The sequence below is a fragment of the Sorex fumeus genome, unplaced genomic scaffold (genome assembly GCF_029834395.1).
Source record: "Sorex fumeus unplaced genomic scaffold, SorFum_2.1 ptg000072l, whole genome shotgun sequence".
Taxonomy (NCBI): domain Eukaryota; kingdom Metazoa; phylum Chordata; class Mammalia; order Eulipotyphla; family Soricidae; genus Sorex; species Sorex fumeus.
In genome coordinates this window covers 38429643-38452619 of record NW_026606129.1, presented here as the reverse complement: position 1 = coordinate 38452619, position 22977 = coordinate 38429643, and the positions used below count along the sequence as shown (strand labels likewise).

Sequence of the window (22977 nt, the reverse complement as noted above, 5' to 3'; positions counted from 1 at the left end):
GTATCAGGAAACCACTGTCCTCATAGATGACCTAAGAAGAATTTTCTCCTTTTTTGAGTTTATAAAAAAATAAATATTTGGTCTTCTTTAATTCTCATAAATGCCTACAATTAGGAACTACAAAGATCACAACACAGGAGAAGCCTTTTCCATTTCCCTTCTTCCACAAAACAATTTCCTTTGAGAAAATTTCAGGAATTAACTGATTGAATCTATCTTTATCAGGTAGCTAAGAAAATATCCACCTTAAAAGAGATTAAAGGACTGAGATTTAAAAAAAAAAAAGGTGAAACACTATGCCCACACTTGGCATAATACCTTAAACTTCTATTTTGGTAGCAGTTTGGGATCATATGTCTATATCAACTTTAAAGGCTGCCAATCACAGGATGGGCCCCTACTTGACATCTGAAGGAAACAGGGTTAGGATTCCACATCTGAAAGCAAGAAATAAGTTGTGATCCACCACATTTCATTTTCATTTCATCATCCTGTTATTCGTCGATTGCCTCGAGCAGGCCCCAGTAATGTCTCTTTCATCCTAGCCCTGAGATTATATTCAAGGCTCTTTAGGAGAATGATCCACCTCAGGAAGTAAAAAGTAAAGTCACCTATATTTGTAAATGACATAATATTATATTTAAAGCATTAAAGACTCCATTTAAAACTTCTAGAAATAGTAAATTGATTCAGAAAAATTGCAATTTCAGCTTTTTTTATGGACTCAAGGCTCATTATATACTCTTTCTGTAGGATAACACTGTTTTGTCCTTCCTGCATAGCCTCAGGTAGTTTAGGTTTATTGGGTTGCTCCCATCACAGTGCTTCCATTCCTCTGTATTTATTTGTAACTTCTTTCTTTGTTTTCTGTTGACTTGTATATATTGTTTTTATCTTCTCCTTAATTTTTTGCATAGTGTATTTAGAGCAATGTCCTCTTTGTAGGGACACAAGAAGACTGTATATGCTATGCTTTTGTAACATGACTCTCAGTGATATTTTCCTCCTGCGCATCTATTCTCTGGACCTAAGCTTCAGCTGCACTTATTTCCTAGTGCTCCCAAAAGCAGGGTCCCGACGAGGGACTAGATGGAACCAGGGCAAGCAATAAGCTATGTGCTACCCTGGCATTGAGATGAGCCTGGCCAAAGTGCCATAATGCTTAACTATAACTAAAGAGCTTGGTCATGGGCAAATGCTGTCATGATCCAAAAAATTAATAACTAGATTCGAACCCACTAGGCTTAGGAAAGATTAATCTGGCCTGAACACTGTAGTCTGAGCCTGTGGCAAGATGTTCCCAGGAGAGCTGCCCTAGAAGCCTCAATGTATCTCTTACTGTGTCCATACAAAAATAACCAGTATTCAGATGTTGATAGAGTTATTGGACTGAGGAAAGGAGATAAACACTTTAAGAGGTATTTTGCCCTTGGGCAGTCAGGAGGGGCTTTGGAATATCCTAGGTGGTGTTTGCATTGAACCTGGTGGGCCCTCAGGAAGCGCTTTCTTATGTTGATTTTGCTATCAGACTGCATGCAGTGTTGGCCCAAAGTGCTGGGGAGTTGGAGAGTTAAGAGAGCTGGAGAGAGATGTGAGAGAGAACAGGGCGGCAAGATGGAGTGTGAATGACTAGCTAGGGGAACAGAGGGAGAAGAATATAGAAGGAAAATATAGGAGCAGTCACACAGAGAGAGAGCCCAAGCTGTGAGATGGAGTGCAGAGATATGTGCAGGAGAGACAGGAAGAGATGAGAATGAGGAGGATCGTGAGACTAGAATGGGAGGCTCAGAGAGACTGGGGCAGGCGTGCAGGGAGAATGAAATAAATGGCATCTGATCAACCAAGCGGCTTCACCCTCGTTTGGTCCACTGTCTGCCCCATGCATGACCTGGGTTGCACTGGCTGGGCGAGCAACCCTGGGCCCACCCTGAACAATGGCGGCAAGGGGGAATGTCATCGGACCTCTGCCTTGCCATCCCCAGAGATATTATACACTTTCCATCCATTATTTTCAACTGATACGGTGTCCCTGAAGCCAATGTGTATATCCTACGGACTTCACCTAGCTGGATCTCTTTAAATCCACCTGAACACTTCTGATTTTTAATTGTCTAACCTTGTCACATACAACCTTGCGTGCAGCCATCCCAGCCTAGCCGGGTTCAATTCCTCCGCCCCTCTCAAAGAGCCCAAGCTACTGAGAGTATCTCACCCTCACGGCAAAACCTGGCAAGCTACCTGTGACGTATTCAATATGCCAAACACAGTAAAAACAAGTCTCACGATGGAGATGTTACTGGTGCCTGCTCGAGCAAATCGTGGAACAACGGGAGGACAGTGCTACAGTGTCACATACAAAATCATCATTTTGTTTTGTTTGGGAGCTGCTTTCTTGGAGCCTTGATGATGCTCTGGGCTTATTCCTGGCTCTGAGTTCAGAGATCACTTCTGGTAGGGTTTTGGGCACCATGTGGTGTATACTGAGGATTGAGCCCTGATTAATTGCATGCAAGACAAATTTCCTACTTCTTTGCTATCTTTCTGACCCCATAAAGTCATTATTAATAAAATCTTACTTATGTTTGTCACTTTTCTTTTTGATCTTTCATCTTTTTAGTTTATTATTCTTTGTGTTGCTGTTTTTTGTGTAAAAATTCTAGTATAATATTTTAATTCCTTTGAAAATTCTCATGATTTTTGGACTTATTTTCTTAGTTATTTTCTAGGGTTTTTCTGGTAACTTCTCTGTGATTTCTTACCTTCTTTTCTGTGTCAACTCTCTTAAATCTGATGTTAGAAGGCCATGGAATACAAGACTTGCAGTATAGAAACTTCAAGTTATGTCCTCTATCTGTCTATGTGTTCAAGTTCTCATAAACAACCATGCTAACATGGCGGAACCAGAGTGGGGCTGTTATCAGGAGTCTGTGTTCTGAAGTCTTGTAATTCATTCCCCTTTGCTATGGACCTTTGACAGACATAGCCTAAGCCTGCAATTGTCTGTCTTCTTGTACATTTAATTTTTCTGTAGTCAGTGGAAATTACCAGTTGTGGTAAGCAGCCTGTGAAATGCAAACTACCAGAGATCATTGCTTTTCCTGCTCTCCTTGCAAAGCAGGGGCAAATTAATGAAAGGCTTTATCTTTATCATAAAACAACAGTCTCAATAGCTCTGAGAATGTAGACAGTAATATAACAGAAGTGTGTTGCAAAGATTAGTGGTGGAGAAAAGTAATGAATAATGTAGCAAGATATTAAACTGGATTTGCACACGGAGGTAGCTTGTGAGAGCACTGGGTAGCTTATTTGACAATTCATCTTCCTCAGCAGTCGCTGAGTATGTGTTGGCTAGCATCATTAGAACACCTCTAATGTAACTCCTGCCCAGTGTTCTTATATAATAGGTTCATGCCAAAAGACAAAATAATGATGGGCCAATGCCTTAACCCACAAATCCCATAACAAAGTGCACCATATCTATATTAACCAAGAAGCTTTGGGTCATCAGAAAAACAAAAAATACATCTTTTTCATTATAAGTATTCATTTAACCAGGGAAAGCATCTTAAGTACGCATAGAAATTTCCACTAAATATTCAAATAGGAGAAAACTCTTTTGGAGTAATTAAGACAGCATCTGTCTGGGCTCATGCTAAATTATTTGAAACAGATAAACAGAACTATGCAGTTAGACTAACCCATTATATTAGCTAGACCTTAAACCGAGGATATTGCTATCATGGCACGCAAATGTTTTCTGAAATATTTATATACCCGGTAATATTTTGTGAGAATAAATACCACCTTGTTATGCCAAACCCCTCTGGAAGGCATGCTAAGTAATATGCAGGAAGACAAATGGAGGGTAATAAAATTTACACAGGAAAACATGATCAGAATAGAATTCATTCAAGGTCAGGGGGCTCAAATTGTATTTGTTTGATTCTATCCAAACCAAAAAAATCTAAGTCTGATTATCAAAGCAAAAATCTCATTCTAGCTGAGCATAGCTAGGTGATCCAATTCCTTCCTGCTGAGTTTTGTGTGGTTCTTGGATTAGACAGACACAGGTGGCAAGATGACAGAGCCTCAGGACAGTAGTTCATCCAGTAAATGGCATACATCTCCAGTGAACACTGCTGGGGGCCTGAATTGCAGTTTTTCAGTTGAAAACAAACTCTCCAGAGTCTTTAAAAATGAAAGTCACTGTGTGCTGAGTGTTTCTCTAGTAGTTCATTATCTTATTGTTCAGTGAGAATCCCCAGGGTAGATGTGGCATGGTCAGCTAAGAAAGACTACGAAGTGGAAATCTCACCATGATCAGGTGGATGATTTTATCCTAAGGGCCATTTTTCTTCTTTTATTAAAAAAATACTTCTTTCTTTCATGCATGTTACATATATGCCATACCCAAAGATGCTGATGTTCAGAGCACAGGGCCCTTGGACATCTCCCTGCCATGAGCTACCCAATTCTAGTAGAATACTATAAATCTATTAAGAAAATAGATATGAACTGGGTGAGAATAAGAGCCATCTGGAAGAAACAAGAATGGGCTGACATTCATGAGGAAAAGCTGGAGTTCCCATCATTTCCTTCAATTTTTATTGAACTAAAACATTTTTCAATATCAACACAGGTTGGATGAATTTAAGATTATGGGAATGTAATAATATTCAGAAGTACCTGCCTGATAGTTCTGTGTTTGGTTGGACGTGGGGTTCTCAGGGGTTCTTCAAGGCTACATCAAGTGGTATTTAGGAAATCATACAGTGTCATGGATTGCATTCAGAGTTTCATCCAATCTACTTGAACCATTGCCGATCTCCTTATTTGGGTTCTATGGATGTGGCAATATCATACAGAATTTGCTAGTATAATATTGCTTCCTTATAATATTAATAACAAATTACTTAAAATTGAAAATATGTCCCCAAATTTCTTTTCCTGGAATGTCCATCTTTGAGATGAACTCAAATTAATTTTACCACAAAATATTTATCAAATTAAAGATAACTTATTTAGTAAGTTTATTTTTGAAATTTTGCCTCAACTATTAAGAACTGGCATCCTTAATTTAATATCTTGATTTTGTTGTTTAACAATTAGGGATTTTACAAAGAAGAAGATCTAGTAGAATCTATACATATATTTGTAACTATATCCATATTACCAATCTAATCTATAAAAAAGGGAAACTTACTGTATTGATTTAATTTTAAGCTATTGTCTTCTGCTTCTGGTACTGTCCTAAGATTAATAGGCAGAGAACTAATGGTAGTCAAAATTCATAAATTTGTTATAAATCATTCATTGTTGGATATTTGTTAGGAAAATAGATATGAACTGGGTGAGAACAAGAACCATCTGGAAGCAGCAAGAATGAACTGACATTCATGAGACAAGCTGAGTCCAGATCATTTTCTTCAATTTTTATTGAACATAATTTTTTTTCCAAATCACAGATTGGTTGAATTCAGAGTATGAGGAAAGTAATAATATTCATTAAACATATTATTAACCTAATATGCATTAAAACATGTTTACAAAATGCACTGAACCTTAAAGTTAAGACTATAGTAGCTCAAACCAGAATGCTAGAAGTATAGATCTCTACCTACCACTTACTAGATGTATGATACTCTACAAATTATCTAATTTCTCTGTGATCAAATTTCTTATTTGTTGCAACAAATATTGCAACTTCAAGAACTTAAGAAAATCAATAAACTTTCTTTGGAAACATAAAACACCCCAAAATAGTCAAAAACGTACTGAAAAATAAAAAACTGGGAAGAATCACATTACTTAACTTGAAACTATGCTTGAAAGCTATAATATGCAAAGTAGCATGGTACCAGAGTAAGGATAGATTCTCTGACCAATGGGTAGAAACAAGTACTCAAAGACAAATCCCCAGATCTATAGTTAACTAATTTTTGACAAAGGAGCTGGCTACATGAAGTGTAGTCAAAATAGCCTCTTTATCATATGTATTAGGAAAATAGAATAACCTCGTGTAAAAAAATAATGAAGCTGAATCTATATTGCTCACCTTACACAAAAGTCATTTGAAAAAAAGTCAATTCAAAGTAGATCAAAGACCCTGTAGTCATACTAGAGCCCGGCAAACTACCGAGAGTATTCGATATGCCAAACACAGTTAACAACAAAGTCTCCAATGGAGACGTTACTGGGCCCGCTCGAGCAAATCGACGATCAACGGGAGGGCCTTTACCTTTAATATAAAAATACACTGAGGAAAATATAGGAAGAATTCTCCAAGGTTTGGGTGTTTTCAATAATATGATTCCAATAGAAAAGATAACAGAATTTTTAAAAACTCAACAAATGAGATTACATAAAAAATTAAAGAGTTTCTGCATGACAAAAGGCACATGGGTTAGAACTCAAAGACACCCTGCCAAATGAGAGAAATATTTGTATTCAACACATCAGCACTATAGCACTGTCCTCCCGTTGTTCATCAATTTGCTTGAGCAGGCCCAGTAACGTCTCCATTGTGAGGCTTGTTGTTACTGTGTTTGGCATATCGAATACGTCACGGGTAGCTAGCCAGGCTTTGCCATGCAGGTGAGATACTCATGGTAGCTTGCTGGGCTCTCCCAGAGGGGCGGAGGAATTGAACCTGTGCTGACTGGGTCAGTCTTGTGCAAGGCAAAAACCCTACCCGCTGTACTAAAAGGTTTAATATCCAAGATATTCAAACTATTCACAAAACTCAACAACAAAAATTTCAAAAACTCTAAAATAATGGAGAAAGGTCACGAACAGACCCAAGTCTGAAAAAGACAGATGGATGACAAATAGACATAAAAAAATTGTTCTTCACCACTTACTATTGGGGAAATACCAATCAAGATGATAATTATATGTCATTTAACACTAGTGAGTGACATATATCCAATAAAACTAGAAATTATATGGTTTGGTGGGGATATGGCAAGAAAGGAACTTTCATTCATTGCTGGTGGGAATGTTGTCTGGTTTAAGTACTACAGAAAACAGTATGGATAATTTTCTGAAAAGTAAACAATCCCACTTCTGAGTATTTACACTCAGGACACAAAAACATTCATTTAAAAGGTCATATGCATATCACTATTTACTGAAGCACTTAGCACAGTGGCTAAGCTATAGAATCAATTTAGGTATCCAGCCATAGATGAAGGAATATGGAAGATGTGCCATATAGACTCTATGGAATGCTATGCAGATGCAAGAAATGATGAATTCATGCCATTTTCTGAATCTTGAGTGGATCTGCTGGATCTAATGTTAAGTGCAGTAGATTAAAAAAGAAAAGACAAACAGGATGATCTCATATATATATGATATATATAAACAAGATGAGGGAATGCAAGATACTAAAGTGGGGATACCTATTTATTAGTGGGGTATACGTAGGTCACCATTGACCCTAGAGTATAGGCAAAAGAAGGACAGAGAAGAAAAGAAGTCAAGAGGTGAAAAAGAGTAAGATTGGAAGTCATAGGGGCAGGGGATCAGGACCTCAGACACATCAGTGGGGTAGAGGTTTGTTATGCCTATATATTTAAACTCCAGAGGCAATGACACCGAGAGCAGGAGATCCAAACTCAACAAAACTTATAAGTGTTCCTGTCAAGAGGCAGGCTGGGTATTGGAAGGGAGCATGGTTATACTGGTGGAGGGAAGTTGACATTGGTGGTATGACTGGTGCTGGAACTTGTATGTCTGAAACTCAACTATGAGTAATTCTATACATTATAGTGCCTTAACTTAAAAAAAATTGTTCAAAAAGTTGTCAAGAGAAAACTTACAAATTGCTATGCTGCCTCCATGAGTTCCTTTATGTAAAATATTTAAATGGAGATCGGAAATATCTTATGTACCACATAAGCTCTGTTATTTAGTTCGACTATATTTTAAGGAATATGAAGATATACTAATTCATGTTTCTTCTGTCTTTAATTTGGATTAATGAGATTGTTCTGAAGAATTTTATCACATATGTTAAATATTACTTGCCAAGTTCCCCCATTCCTTTTAAAAGATACACCAAAATTTATTCACATTTATTCAGCAATCTCAACTCATAAATACCATGCTAGGTTATCAGCAACAGAAGATATGACAACTCTGAATTATGTTCTGATTATATTTTCTTGAACCAAGCTATGCCAGAAATCACAGGTCTCTGTTTTTCATCATCATCATCATCATCAGCATCATCATCATCATCATCATCTCTCTCTCTCTCTCTCTCTCTGTCTCTCTGTTGATATATTTTGTAATTAGAAGCAATGACGAGCATTTCTACTGATTTTTTCTTTGGATCCAAGAAAGAAGAATGAGAAGTTCAATACACTATTGATTAAAAGTTTGCTATTTGCCCAATTGCCACAGGGACTGACACTTACTATGGGCAGAAATTGTGACTGGAAGTGAATATCAAAAGATTGTCAAGGAACAGGCGGTGAAGTTTTCAGTTTTTGCAAAGAAATAGAAGAACATTCCAAGCTTGAGAGAAGTCTGATGGCACAAGCTAATTAAAGACAGGAAAATGGTAGGAAGGAGGAGTATCATCAGAAAACATGTGAGCCTTTCTGTGTTATCTTTATGTCTGCTTTTTTAAAAATTAATCTTGAAACTTGCTGGTAGATATTTGAGGTTAAAGACTCTTTGAAGAAATATGTTAAATATTTCAGAATCACTTTAGCCTTAAGAAGCAAGCATGTGGGAATGCTTCGATGCTGTTTAACAGGTGCAAACACTTTATGAAAGGTGGACTGGAGACCTGTACTCCTTCAGCAAAGCAAGCATTTATTTTTGCATCTGTTTTAGCTCAGCTAAATGAAAGGGCCATCTGCCTGAAACAGAGAGCAGAGTGGAAAAATTCTGACGCTTCCAAGATCAACTTCTAGTACTCTGATGAGATTTAGAATGTGGAGGGTATCCAGACAGAGGGTTTTCACCCAGGCAGATAAATGCCTGAGGCACAAATGGCCTCAAGTCTCCTCTTCCTTAGTTTTTGTCTGTTATCTCTCTCCATCTCTTTATCTTCTGGCCTCTATTTTGTTTCTCAGTCTCCCTTTGATCTCTATATCATATATTCTCTCTCTCTCTCTCTCTCTCTCTCTCTCTCTCTCTCTCTCTCTCTCTCTCTCTCTCCTCTCCCTCTCTCTCTCTCATACACACACAACCACAAACACACACAAACAGACCCGATTTTTTCTGAAAAAATACAAGAATCAGATTTTAGGTATTTACTAAGTTGATATGCTTTTAGGAAAGGACATTAAGTAATTATTTGTAATTTTTCCTGTCTATTCTGGAATAAATCAGGAGGATCTTTGCTACATCTAGAACTTTTTCACACATAAACACACACACACACACACACACACACACACACACACCAGTATTCCCTGCCTAGGAATCAAATCTTGCTCTCTTTTTTTATTTATTTACTTAGTGTGTGCGAAATAGATAGTACAGTGTTCTTGTATGTGACTGACCTGTGTTTGATCCCCGGCACCACAAATATGCCCCCAAGCCCATCAGAACAGATCCTTGAGTTCAGAGCCAGGAGTTAGCCCTGAGTACTTCCGGGTATGTCTGCCTACCCCACCTCCCATCACTCCTCGCCTCCCAAAAACAAAAACAAACTTGCTTTTGTCAAATGAACTAGAGGATGGAGAAAAATAGTCAAGAGTTTTCGGAGCCGGAGCGATAGTACAGAGGGTAGGGCGTTTGCCTTGCATTTGGCAGACTCGAGGTTCTATCCCGCTACATCCCATATGGTCCCCCCAGCACCACCAGGAGTAATTCCTGAGTGCAGAGCCAGGAGGAATCTCTGAACATCTTGGTGTGACCCAAAAAGAAAAAAAAAGAGTAAAGAATTTTAGCCACATTTCATATACTGTTTAATGACCATTTCTTTATTGCTTCATCTTTAATTTCTCTTTCATTTCTGTGCCAGACTGTGGTTTACAAGATTGAAGAGCAAAACGTTTGGCGGGTGCAGTGGTGCAAGGTTTGGATATAAGAAAATGCAGCAATGAAAGAACATGACATAAAATATCACCATACATTCGGACGTTATAGCTATCTGTGAAAAATAATCGGGGGAAAGGATTATATAATTATTAGGGATTACAAAAAGCAGGGTTCCCAAGAGATGGCATGGAACTGGAATTTTTGGTTGGCGACGACGGATGATACCACTTTTGAGACACTGTGCAAGGAATAAAGCTGAAGGATAATGACTTGTTTAAGATAGTCCTGAGTTCCTGTTGACACAATGACATTAATGAGTGTAAAAGCAGTAGACCACTGTTAATCAAGTTTGGTTGCTTTACAAATTGCATTAAGCTGAACAATAATATGAAGAAAAAAATGGCTGAAGCAAGTAGCTGGCAGCCCAGCTATTTTTTCTGATCCTGCCTAAAATTGTTTTTATATCATTGTAACTCTACAATTTTCTATTGCCTGTGATAGTCAAAGATGTCACTTGTGATGGGATTAACAGATAAAGCAACAATGAAATTAAAAACACAGTATAAAGAGTTTCTACAAAGAGATGGAATTAATCAGATAAGAAAAGGAATTTTCAGATTCCTGGCAATTTATTTATACTTTTTGAGTCAACAATGAAATCCACATAAAGCTTCAGAAAGAAAACTCTGGAGCACCAGTCCCATCAAAATATTAACTACACAAGTCAGGAATGCACAGCTGAATGTTAAAAATAAAAATTTCTTTGTTGTTGCATAACTTAAAAGAGATTCAGTCATCTGGAATAATTTATAGCAGAATCTCAAAGATCTCTGCAAGAATACATTTACTGAAATTCTAGTCAAAGACTTTAAAGCTTTACCAATAAATACATCAAAAATTAATACTCATTATTTATTCAAAAGGTATAGAAAATGCAAATAATATATAAAATAAAATAAAAATTGCTTCCTACTACTATAGATACTATGTCTTCTTTTCCAACACAATACAGTAAGATTGATTGTAGTAGATACTAGGGACTAGGTAATCTGTATTTTATACCTTATTTATAATTCCACATCATAAATAAATATTTGTTTTTAAACAGTTTTAAACTGGAGAACTATAGGAATTGTCACCCATAGATACTGCTGCTATACTATTGATACATACTTCAATATAGGACTTATATACTGTTGTTCTAGTGATATTAATTGCAATTCATGATTGTAATTTTATTTGGTTATACTTTTCCATTTTGGAAACCTTCTAAGCAATTCTCCACAAGTCTGGGGGCTGCCATGGTACTTCTCAATAATAAGGCAGAACAGTACAATGCTCTGAAAACATTCACTGGGCTCAGTATGCTGGAGGCCACTAGGTTCTCACTGAACAGTGCTTGAGGGTCCCCAGGAACAAATCCATCAGTGCTCAGGCCATGTGGAGTCAAAGATGTAAATCATGGCCTTGTACATGTAACACATGAACTCCAATTCCTGAACTATCTGCCTAGCCCTTTATGTGGCTATATTTTTAGTACAAATGACATGGTGGAGAAAAACAGAATAATAATAATGAATAATAATAATAATGAACTTATTCCTACCATCAAATCATTTTATTTATTGTCTTCACATAGTTACATTGTGTTTGTGTGTGTGTGTGTGTGTGTGTGTGTGTGTGTGGTACAAGCACTTGAATTGCTTTTAGTAAAGTTTTAGTATTCAGTAGAGCATTAAATATAGTTCTCGTATTAGATCTCTAAATTTATTTATCTAATATAATTGCAAATTCTTTATAAATATTCATTTGTTGGGTAACATTAGTTGACAAGATATGAATTTCAGGCTTATAATGTTACCACATATTGTTCATCACTAAAGTGCCAATAACTCTCACATTACGACCCTAAAGACCCTTTCCTTTCACCACCCCCCTCCACCTTCAGTAACCTAAGTTCTGTTGTCAGAGTCAAAGGTTTTGTTTCCACAGGATAGTCTATTCCCTTGTCTTGTTTTTGTTTGCTTGTAATAAACTGCATGTGAGTGAGGTCATTGGATATTTACCTTTCTGGCATATGCTTAATATGACACCATCAATGGTATAGTTTTAGACAAGTCTTCATTTCTCATAATTAAACAATATTCCATTGTGTATAAAATGGAATAAAACTTTCAACATCTATTGCTTGGTACAGGTTGTTTCCAGTTCTTACTTTAAGTAGTACTGCAGTGAACATGGGTGTAGAGATGCTTTTTCTTTTTTCTTTTTTTTTACTTTTTATTAGTGAAACACCATGAGGTACAATTGTAGACTTACACATTTTTGTGCTTGGGTTTTAGTTATACAATGATCAAGTACCCATCCCTCCACCTGTGCCCATTCTCCACCACAAAGGATCCCAGTATCCCTCCCACCCCCCATTCCCCCTGTCCCACCCTGCCTCTGTGGTAGAACATTCCCTTTTATTCTCTCTCTCCTTTTGGGTGTGTGGTTTTCAAAAGAAGCATTGAGTGGCAATCATATTTGGTCTATAGTCTACTTTCGATATGCTTCTCCCATCCTGGGAGGGCCCTCCCAACACCCTTTATTTGGTGCTCCCTTCTCTATCTGAGCTGCCTTTTACTCTAGCATGTGTGGCTGGCCTCCAAGCCATGGAGCAAACCTCCTGGTACTTATCTCAGCTATTCTTGGGTGTTAGTCTCCTATCTTGTTACTTTATGTTCCCCAGATGAATGCAATCTTTCTATGTCTATCCCTCTCTTCCTGACTCATTTCCCTTTGCATGATACTTTCCATATAGTACAACTCATATGTAAATTTCATGACTTCATCTTTTCTAACAGCTACATAATACTCTATTGTGTAGATGTACCAAAGTTTCTTTAACCAGTCATCTGTTATCGGGCACTCAGGTTTTTTCCAGATTTTGGCTATTGTAAAGAGTGCTGCAATGAACAAACAAGTGCAGATGTCACTTCGACTATACTTTTTTGCCTCTCTGGGATATATTCCCAGGAGTGGTATTGCTGGGTCAAATGGGAGCTCAGTTTCTAATTTTTGGAGAATCGTCCATACTGTTTTCCAAAAGGGCTGAACCAGTTGGCATTCCCACCAGCAGTGAAGGAGGGTCCCTTTCTCGCCATATCTGTGCCAGCACAGGTTGCTTTTGTTCTTTTGGATGTGGACCAGTCTGTGTGTTGTGAGATGATATCTCATTGTGGTTTTGGTCTGCATCTGCCTGATGATTAATGATGTATCTCTTTTGCCTTTTTACCATTCCAATTTCTTCTTGGAGAAAGTTTCTGTTCGTTTCATCACCCCATTTTTTGATGGGGTTGGATGTTTTCTTCTTGTGGAGCCCAACCAGTACTTTATTCTTGATATCAACCCCTTGTAGGATGAGTATTGGGCGAATATCCTTTCCCATTCTGTAGACTGTCTTTGTATTTTGGTCATTGTTTCTTTTGAGGTGTAGAAGCTTCTTAGTTTAAGATAGTCCCATTTGTCTATCACTGTTTTCACTTGCTTATAAAGGTACCTTTTCAGATTAGTGCTTTTGTGTTCTTGGTATAGACATGGAAAAGAGGAATGGCTGCGTTATATGGTTACAGTTATGGTTACGGTCTTCCTGTTGTTCATCGATTTGCTCGAGCGGGCCCAGTAACATCTCCATCGTGAGACTTGTTGTTACCGAGCGTTATATGGTAGTTCTATTTTAATGTGTTGAAGAATTTGCATATTGTTTTTTATAGAGGTTGAACCAGTTTATATTTCCACTTACTGTTCATGAGTATTCATTTTCCTTCAGATTCTTTACAGAACTTGTTTCTGGTCATTTTGGTGTAAGCTATTCTTATTGGTTCACATGAACTAAGATATCTAATTGTTTTGCTTTGCATTTCTCTGCTAATATGTGATGAGCATTTTTCTTTCAAATGCTTTGACTAGCACTGTCTTCTTTAAGGAAGTATCTATTAATTATTTCTTTACATTTTTGTAAGGGTTTTAGTTCTTTATGTTGTTGAGTTTTGTGAGTGCTTTGTCTATTTTAGATATTAGCCCTTTGTCAGAAGATTGGCAAGTGAATATTTTCTCCCATTTAGAAGTAGGCATTTTGCTGTAGCAAAAGTTTCTTTCAAAGTACTGAAGCTCTTAAGTTTAATATAATATCATTTGTTTATTTATGGTTTTGCTTTTCTTACCTATGAAGTTGAATCACTGAACACAATATCATGGAGTTTTAACTGGAAATTTTTCTTTAAAGCACTTTGGACCTTAAATTATTATGATTGCTAATAAACTTTATTATCAATACAACCCCAAATTGTATTATATTAATATCATATTTCTTAGTAGCAAACAATTGGGAAATATTTTTATATACATTTATAAGCTCTATAACCTGGGAAGTATGATATAAATGTACTATGCCAATTTTAAGTATATCTATGAAGCCTCCATGGTTAGTGGCTTTCAAAAAACTCTTATGAAATTAAAAAATAAACTACCCTAAGTGGCCAGAATGTAGCTTTGTAGATTATATAGGTTTTGCGTATATGATGCTTTTGATTTGATCCCAGAAGCCAATGAGTAAATAGAAGCAACCCTAGAACCTAGGAAAAAAGAAGCCTGGCTGAAGCTTAGAAATATTAAAAGACATTTTTAGATAATTATATGTTTACTTCAAGTCAATATCTATTTTTTCTTGACTAGTGGTGTGTTGATCTTCTAATTCCAGTTTCTAGGATATTTTCTTATGTTTACCATCTTAATATCTTCAAGTCATTTCTATCAACTACACGAACCATTTAAACACAGAGTAATCATCCCTTATACTCCAATGGATTTCAATAAATATGTCAGTTGACACAAACACAGGTTCTTTTTTTAATTAACCCTTAGTACAAGTATTCCATGTGTTAGACCCAGACAATACAAAGAAAAAATGAAAAAACAACAACAAGCACTCGTCATGACAGCAATAAGTGAAGACTCTGATCCACATCAAAAATAGCATTGCAGTGTGGAAATAGGCTAAAAGTCTTTAATAATACCAGAAGGGTTGGAGGATAGAGATTGATTCATATAGTCATATCAATTTCTTGCTGTTTTTATACTTTAAAAATATATAATATCCAAAATTACAAAGTTATTCATATTTAGGTTTCAGGCATATCCTGATTCCTTCCCCAGTGTCAACTTCCCTTCACCGATGCCTTCCCCCATTTTCCTCCTATCCACAAATATGCTTCTATGAGAGGCAATTTTTGTTTCAGCAAGATATCCTCCAGGTAGCAGCAAATTGCATGACTTTATCTTTTCTTATGGCTGCATAATGTTCCTTTGTATACATGTGCCATAGTTTCTTTATCTGGTCATTTATTTTGGGGTTGTTTCCAGCTTTGGGCTATTGTAGAAAGTGCTTTAAGAAACATACAGGTGTAAGTGTGTTTTCTCCATTTTGGTTTTGGACCTTTGGAATATATTTCAAGTTCACGGTCACAGTCCTGGTCACGGTCCTTCCGTTGTTCAGCGATTTGCTCGAGTGGGCCCAGTAACGTCTCCATCATGAGACTTATTGTTACTGGGTTTGGCATATTGAATACATCATGGGTAGCTTGCCAGGCTCTGCCGTGCGGGGGAGATACTCTCGGTAGCTTGCCAGGTTCTCTGAGAGGGGCGGAGGAATCGAACTCGGGTCAGCCATGTTGGCCGCTTATAAGGCAAATGCCCTACCACTTGTTTTTGGGTAAAATGGAAGTTCAATTATTAGATTTTTGGAAGATGTCTATATTGTTTTCTAGAAAAGCTGGACCAGTTACTATTCCCATGAGAAGTGAATAAGAGTCTGTTTCTTCCCACATTCACTCCAGGACTGTTTTTTTCTTGTTATATTTAATGTGTGCCAGTCTCTGTAGTGTGATATAATATCACTGTTATTATATATTTTCTTGGAGACTTTGTTGTAAAAGTGACTGAACTAAACATAATTGCATGTTTTTTTCTAGGGAACCATTTAAAAATTGTAACCTTTAATACAATAGTCTTCACAAATATGTTTGGTTAAAAAATTAAAAAGGCTTAATAGTGTTTTGTCTATTTCCCATGCCACTGTAGCACTCTCCTCCCGTTGTTCATCGATTTGCTTGAGTGGGCACCAGTAACATCTCACAACAATTTGTGAGACTTGTTGTTACTGTTTTTGGCATGTTGAATACATCACTGTATGGGACAGATATTCTCGGTAGCTTGCCAGGCTCTCCAAGAGAGGCAAAGGAATCGAACCCAGGTCGGCCATGTCGGTCATGTGCAAGGCAAACACCTTACCTGTTGTGCTATTGCTCCAGCCTATTTCCCACAATGGATTGATATTACTGAACTACTGAAAAAAATTGGCAAGACACAAAATCATTTTTCTGTCACACCTAAAAGTCCTCAGAGCTCAGCTTTTACCTGAATCTGTGCTCAGGGACAACTTTTGGTGAGACTTGGGGTACCACATGGGATTTTGGGGATCTAACCCAGGTTGGCTCAATGAAAGGGAAGCACCCTATCCACTATACTATCTCTTGCTCCCAGAAAGACAGAAAATCTGTTACTTAGAAATCTCTTTTACATTACTCATAGAAAAATCAAAAGTACATGTAATACTATTGATGCATTGAAAGACACTTTAGTCTACTTTACTGTTTTGGATTTGGTACATCACTATCCTGTCATATTAGTAGCTGTGGAACAGACTTTAGAGCTCAGGATTTATTTATGTCTATTCAGTGAAACAATATAAGTCCATAAGACCTGTGACGGGCTGGAGTAATAGCACAGCAGTAGGCATCTGCCTTGCGCACAGCAAGCTACCGAGAGTATCTCGCCCGCATGGCAAAACCTGGCAAGTTCCCCATGACATATTCGATATGCCAAACACAGTAAAAACAAGTCTCACAATGTTCCTGGGCCCGCTCGAGCCAATCGATGAACAACGGGAGGACCGTGACCCGTGACTGAAGACCTCTTTATCTCATTTGAGTGAAACATGATATTCCAAGCATAGCTCTTTCTATTCTTCTTTGGGAGACCTGAATAGCGTTCTCATCTTGTTTGCGTAGGGCCCAGGTCTCTGAGGCATATGTTAATGCAGGAAGAACAGTGGAATCAAAGAGATGTGCCCGGAGCCAGAGGTTCTTCATCCTCTTAGCTATTTCTTCGACGTTCTTGAAGGCATTCCAAGCTGCTCTCTTCCTCCTGCACAGCTCGGGTGCCAGGTCATTTGTCAGGTTGACCTCTCGACCTACGTACACAAAGCTGTTGCATTCGGAGATGGTCATTCCGTTGAGAGTGAATGGGGCGTCATGTTTCTCGTAAGATTCAGCTGTAGTCCTACCTTTCCACACTCATGGTCAAAGTCAGCCAGCATTTGTGCCACTTGGCTGATGTTTGGTGTTACTAAAACAATGTCATCAGCAAAGCGGAGGTGGTGTAGTTGCCGATCATCTATCTTCACTCCCATTCCTTCCCATTCCAGTCATCACATGATGTTCTCGAGGGTGGCACTGAAGAGTTTCGGTGAAATGGTATCACCCTGCCGCACCCCTCTCTTGACATCAACGATCACTTCTTTGTAGAATGGTGAGATCCTGGTAGTGAATCCGCAATAGAGCTCACGGAGGATCCTGATGTATTGGGCTTGAATGCCCTGATTGGCTAGGGCTTCAATGACCGCTTCCGTCTCAACAGAATCAAAGGCCTTCTTTAAATCAATGGACGTTAAGCAGAGCGGCATCTTGAACTCCCGAGAAACCTCAATGAGCTTGGTTAAAGGTAAAGGTAAAGGCCCTCCCGTTGATCGTCGATTTGCTCGAGCGGGCCCAGTAACGTCTCCATTGGAGACTTTGTTGTTACTGTGTTTGGCATATCGGGCATATCGAATACTCTCGGTAGCTTGCCGGGCTCTCCGAGAGGGGCGGAGGAATAGAACTCGGGTCGGCCATGTTGGCCGCTTGTAAGGCGAACGCCCTACCCGCTGTGCTATCGATGGTGCTGAATCCTTTGCGGAACCCGGCTTGCTCGCTTGGTTGTCCTTCATCTAGTGTTCTGCCAATTCTATTTAGGATGACTCCAGTGAACAACTTGTAGATGACAGACAATAGGCAGATCAGGCGATAGTTGCCAATGTCATGGATGTCTCCCTTCTTGAATAGTAGTACGGTCCTGCTGGTTTTCCATTGGGACAGAACCTTGCATTCAGACAGGTAGCGAGTGAAGAGCCGAGCCAGTGTATTGATGAGTACTGACGGCAGGTTCTTCAGGTGTTCAGGTCTGACCTTTTCTGGGCCGGGTGCTGTTTGCTTCTTTACGGATGAAATGGCGTGTCGGATTTCGGAAGGGAGAACATTGGGAACGACATATCCATCCTGTGGAATTTGGTATGTCAGCAAGTGGACATGGCTATCGAAGAGATTTGAGTAGAAGTCATAGATAATCTTCTTCATTGCCGTTCTGGAGGATGTGATAGGTCCATCAGGATGTCGGAGGGCAGTCATCTTGGTCTTGTAGTTGGTGAAGGACAGGCGGGCGTTACGAATACTTTTCCCGGCTTCTGCCGCATCTACCAGTACTTCTGCTCTTCTCTCTTTGAGGTCTTCCTTGATCGCATCTCTGCACTGCTTTGCGAGCTCGGACGTTAGCTTGCGGTTGCCTGAGGCATGCGCCAATCCACGCTGGTGAATTAGCTCAAGAGTTTTTGAAGATAGGCGATTTTTTTGTGGCTATCTCTTTCTTGGTGTTCCTCGCACATTCATGGAGGTGCTGAACCAGTCGATCCTATTCCTCGTCAATGTTGTCAACAATGGCATTTTCCCATGTTGCCGCAATAGTACCAAGGAGTTCCCAGTTGGTGGTCATTCTGGGAGTTCTCTTTTTGAACTTTGCAGCCCTTTCTCCCCGCTCTGTGAAGTAGAATTTTGCACGAAGGAGACGGTGGTCCGATCCCGTTTGAAATTTTAGGACAACAGCAACATCGGTGAGGCAAAACCATCCATTGAATATGATGTGGTCTATTTCGTTGTGGAATCGTCCACCGGGAGACTCCCATGTCCATCGTTTAGATTCTGCCTTCTGGAACTGTGAGTTACCATGAATGGTCTTGGTCGACATGATGAACTCAGTCTCTCACCCTGTTCGTTCCATTCTAGGCCATGGGTCCCGATGTGAAGTTCTTCAGCTGATCTTCTCGGTCCTATCTTGGCATTAAAATCACCCACAATGATCTTGTAGAAGGTGTGGTCTTCTTTATAGAACTTCTCTAGCTCCACGTAGAACTTCTCGATTTCTCTTTCATCATAATGAGATGTTGGTGCGTAGACAACGAAGATAGAAACTGCAGGCAGTGAGCCACATCTATTCAAATGTAAACGTCCGATTCAGGTTGTTAGGCATTCGAATGAATCAATGCTCTTGACCAAGTTTGTGTTGACAAGGACACGGACGCCCCCGACACCTCTTTTATCGCATGTTCCGAGGAACAATTCTTCTCCAGTGTCGAAAACGGCATGGTGAGATTCGTGCCTTCTTGTCTCGGTCAGACCAATGATGTCGTACTTGATCATTCGCGCTTGTACCATCAGGTCCTCGATGGATGCATCTGATGCTAGCGTACGTGCATTGAAAGTACAGACGATCATTTTTGTCTTCCTTCGTTGTGGCAGCCTAGGTCGGCCTTGAGATTTTGTCGGCCTCTCCTTTCTCATCCTTCTCAGTGCTGCCATGTCGGTGAAGCCTTCAGGGTCAGTTGAATGAGACCAGTTGTAGTTACTGGTTTTGGCATATTGAATACACAATGGATAGCTTGCCAGGCTCTTCCGTGCGGGCGGAATACTCTCGGTAGCTTGCCAGTCTTTCCGAGAGGCATAGAAGCTTTTGGGGCGACGGCTGGGTAGTGGAAGCAGTGTCGATAGTGGAAGTCTGCCAGTGGGGTATTTATCTGGGTAGGGTGGGTCTCTTGTGTGCAATTTGATCCCTGGGTGGTTGATGGAAGCAGACAGGGCAGGGTAGGGTGGGGCTCCTGATTAGAATCCCTTTGTCACCTGTGGTTGGTGGGAGCAAGCAGAGAAGCTCTGTCCCTGGGTCTGCCGAGCTTGGAGTCCAAGGTCTCAGAGAGTTCCGCTTATCTTGTTCTGTGGGTCTTCAGTCATGCGTGAGTCTCGGCCGGAGCTGCCAAGCGGGTCCAGAAAGCGTCCTGAAGTGTGGCGATGGCTGGGTAGTGGAAGCAGTGTTACAAATTTTATAATGCATTGCTTAAATTATCACATTCGAATCATCCCTCAAAATCAATGCCAACTTCATCACCTGCTTTTGATTCTCCTATTATATTTTAATATTGTGCCATTTATCTTCTCAAAAGAGCAAAATTCTCAGGCTCAGGGGATACTGAAGGTGAGAAGGATTCGAATATTCATAGACCATTCAATACAGAGAAAACAGCAGATTTATTAACATTCTGCTTTCATTTTGCAAAATCTACCATTAGAGAGTACAAACATAAATCTCAAATTGGTTCTCCATGTAAATATAAAACCAGAGGTTGCTTTTGTGGATGTCTGTGTTCACTGCTGCTCTAAAAATATTTGGAATCTAGTGATGACTAAAATATACAGAGTAGTATTACTTTGCCCACAAATCACCTTGCAGTTTGCAGCAAATTTTGTACTTATTTAAGGCATGAATTTTCAAAGTGCAGCTCATCTAACACTCAAATAGAAAATCTGCTTCTATTTGCTCAACAGCATAACTATGAGAACTATGTATGGCTTTCAGTTGTTGGCACCTGAACAACTGAAAGACTAAGATGTCATTTTAAGGCTCTTAACTATGAGCTCATCTTTATATGCCCTTGGATGTATCCTATGTATCTCTTAATTAAAAATGAATGTCCAGCTGAAAGAGAAATTGAGAAAATTTTATGGCTACTAAGATTGGTGTAGTAATACTCCACCAATTCCTTATATAGATTATCTAGATTATTCTCATCTTTTATAAACATTTTTTTTGGTAAAAAACCATCACTTTATTCAATAGGACAGTGTCAGAATCAAGTGTGATTTCTTTAAAAAAGGAAAAACTACTGAACACTGTGGGCTGTGGGCAGGGTCGGCAGCAGCCATGACGAGCAAGCGGAGCCCACACCCCGCCAGCCGCCCACCCCTCGCTGCTCTCACCAGCTGCTTCCCTCTGCTTCGTCCCGTCTGTGTCTCAGAAGATTGGTGCCGCCTTTAAGCTTCCTCACAGGAGCAAACCCGGCATCCACTGATTCTTCTCAAGGCACTCTACCCGATCAGGTAACCCGGCAGCTTCATCCTCGTGAACACTCGCGCCATGAGAAAACTCAAAAGGACACAGACAAAGCCGATGAACAGGAGAAGGAACCTATTGAGCTTTGGAAAGTTGGGGGCGTTGGAGCGGTCCAGGATTATGAAGCCTAAACCGCCCATTGTAAGCAGGAAGCTGGACGCAGTCCTTCCATAATATACTGTCCGTTTACCCTGGAGGCCAAGAAAGCTACTGGTCTCTGGTGCCCGTGTTCATCGGTCATAGAGCCAACACTTGGAGGTTCAACAATAACGTCATATATTGTTCCTCCGGTGATGAGGAAGTAGGACACCACCACCAACGCATACACCGTCATAGCCTACGGCATGTGCGCCCAGGGTGGCTTCTTGAGCTCCAGGTTGGGGCACTCGAGCACCAGGAACGGGACCCGGTATAGAGTCTCCATGGCGGCGCCAGCCGGGAAGCGCTCGGCCTCCCGCCCCGCTGGCCCCGGCACACTGCTATAAACATTTTTTTAACCTAGATTATTCTCATAATTAATAAACAGATTTTTTACACCCACGATTTCCACCTACACCAATGCATCTACATAAAGGAGGTAGTCCAGATATTGTCTTTATGTAGTTATCTCAAAACTGTGGGGATCCCGGTAACAAAGAGGTTTTCTATCAGTCTAGGGCAGCGCACGCACAGAGACTCGCGCATGTGCACAGCATGGCTGGGACATAGCCACCCACATGGGCCATAGACTTGTGATCATATAGCAAAGTTTATTAGGAGAGGCAATGATTAAATAATGCTGAGGGGTAATGCATATGTGCACTAATGAACAGGTGGTACAGGGAGACAGGGTACTATTATGGCTAGGAAGAAGCTGCTGGAGCACTGCCCTTAATGCTCTAAGCCAGAGGTAATATTGAAGTATTGCTGACTTCAAAGATGCCTGTTTCCCATGTTTCAAGCCATTGGCTGTTGGCAATTCAAGGCTAATTAATTTATGTTATTATTAGAAATGTCAGGTTTCCCTGGCAACGGCTTGGTTCCCAGAAACATCAGTACCCAGGGAACTCCCAGCAGGCCCAGAGACCTCCAGAGGTTAAGGGGTCATGCCAGGGAGAACTCCAACATCTTTAGAATTATAAAGTAAGTGTCCTCCAGATTTTGATCATTTGTTCAGATTGTACAATAAGAGTAGAATCCAGAACTTTCGATTTTTTTCAATCTATTGCATTTTCTTCCTTTTCCCCTTCCTCCCTCCCACCTCCCTCCCTCCCTCCCTCCCTCCCTCCCTCCCTCCCTTCCTTCCTTCCTTCCTTCCTTCCTTCCTTCCTTCCTTCCTTCCTTCCTTCCTTCCTTCTTTCCATCTTTATTTTTTGTTTCAGGCATACAATGTTTTCACTCTAATTTCACCACTATTGTCTACTTCCTCTGCTAATGTCCTCAGGTTCCCTCCCTGTCTTCTTAACAGATACATTTTTAAGTTCAATTGTTTTAGTTATGGAAGCTACAACAGAAGAAAGGAAAGATTTTTTTGTGTAATAAAGAGGACATGTCTGGGAAGTTCAGGATGAGAAGGAGCTCCTTTGATAGGAGCATTATAAGTGTGGAAAGTTAGCTCTGAGTGACACTAACACAATGACAAGGACT

General features: G+C 39.7%; 1 pseudogene; it reads right to left on the bottom strand.

The window, feature by feature from the left end:
* Window positions 1-21305: 21305 nt before the first annotated feature.
* On the bottom strand, window positions 21306-21775 carry LOC130037699 (oligosaccharyltransferase complex subunit OSTC-like; annotated as a pseudogene).
* Between the last annotated feature and the right edge of the window lie 1202 nt (window positions 21776-22977).